Genomic DNA, 1,909 nt, shown 5'->3' with positions numbered 1-1,909 from the left:
TCTACTGTATCTTAGTCTATGCATTATTCTATACTATTCTACTGTATCTTAGTCTATGCATTATTCTATCCTATTCTACTGTATCTTAGTCTATGCCGCTCTGACATTGCTCGTCCAAATATTTATATATTCTTAATTCCATTCCTTGACTTTAAATGTGTTAGTATTGCGTGTAATGTTGTGAAATTCTTAGATATTACTTGTTAGATATTACTGTACTGTCGGAGCTAGAATCACAAGCATTTCGCTACACCCACAATGACATCTGCTAAACACGTGTATGTGACCCATCAAATTTGATTTGATTTAGGTGGAATTATGGTCTACCTCACTTCTACCGACACGTTTCCTGCACCACTTCTACTGCCGTGTTTCCTGCACCACTTCTACTGCCGTGTTTCCTGCACCACTTCTACTGCCGTGTTTCCTGCACCACTTCTACCGACGCGTTTCCTGCACCACTTCTACCGACGCGTTTCCTGCACCACTTCTACCGACACGTTTCCTGCACCACTTCTACCGACGCGTTTCCTGCACCACTTCTACCGACGCGTTTCCTGCACCACTTCTACTGCCGTGTTTCCTGCACCACTTCTACTGCCGTGTTTCCTGCACCACTTCTACTGCCGTGTTTCCTGCACCACTTCTACCGACACGTTTCCTGCACCACTTCGTTTCCTGCACCACTTCTACTGCCGTGTTTCCTGCACCACTTCTACTGCCGTGTTTCCTGCACCACTTCTACTGCTGTGTTTCCTGCACCACTTCTACTGCCGTGTTTCCTGCACCACTTCTACTGCCGTGTTTCCTGCACCACTTCTACCGACGCGTTTCCTGCACCACTTCGTTTCCTGCACCACTTCTACCGACGCGTTTCCTGCACCACTTCGTTTCCTGCACCACTTCTACCGACGCGTTTCCTGCACCACTTCTACCGCCGCGTTTCCTGCACCACTAGGGGCGTTAAACTTACAGTCCGCTTTTATTCTACCCACAGAAACACATACAAGGCCCTCCCTCGCCCTCACTTCCAACCATCAGACCACCCAGCTAGCACATTTGGTTCCTTGGAAGTTGCGTAACGTAAGTTTTTATTTTCCCATTGGTTCTGGGAACGAAGCCATACGTTTCCTGGCTGGTAAAACTGAAGTGAAAATGTAGCCTGTTCTGGTTCCAGGGAGGTTCTGAGAATGTTTTACTATGGTCCAGGGAGGTTCTGAGAATGTTTACTCTGGTTGCAGGGAGGTTCTGAGAATGTTTACTCTGGTTGCAGGGAGGTTCTGAGAATGTTTTACTATGGTCCAGGGAGGTTCTGAGAATGTTTACTCTGGTTCCGGGGAGGTTCTGAGAACATTTTACTCTGGTTCCAGGCAGGTTCTGAGAATGTTTACTCTGGTTGCAGGGAGGTTCTGAGAATGTTTTACTATGGTCCAGGGAGGTTCTGAGAACATTTTACTCTGGTTCCAGGGAGGTTCTGAGAACGTTTTACTATGTTTCCAGGGAGGTTCTGAGAATGTTTACTCTGGTTCCAGGGAGGTTCTGAGAATGTTTACTCTGGTTCCGGGGAGGTTCTGAGAATGTTTACTCTGGTTCCGGGGAGGTTCTGAGAATGTTTACTCTGGTTGCAGGGAGGTTCTGAGAACATTTTACTATGTTTCCCCGAAAGTTTTCCTGGGAGGTTTTATTAACGTTCAGAGAACTAAGATTGAAGGTTATTTTGAGTTTTTTTTAAATAACTGCCTTAAAACTTTCAATAAGGTTAACTGTTCTGAACTCCCAGCACAGATAGGACACATGGAAATTAACCTCCTTAGGCATCAGTCATGCAAACACGTCTTTTTATTGTGCCACGGTGTCAGTGAGATTCGAACCTACGATATGCTGTTGCTATCCAATGAATCAGTTGCGC

The sequence above is a fragment of the Oncorhynchus tshawytscha genome, unplaced genomic scaffold, assembly GCF_018296145.1.
Source record: "Oncorhynchus tshawytscha isolate Ot180627B unplaced genomic scaffold, Otsh_v2.0 Un_contig_7502_pilon_pilon, whole genome shotgun sequence".
Classification (NCBI taxonomy): domain Eukaryota; kingdom Metazoa; phylum Chordata; class Actinopteri; order Salmoniformes; family Salmonidae; genus Oncorhynchus; species Oncorhynchus tshawytscha.
Note: the sequence above shows the minus strand (reverse complement) of the source record.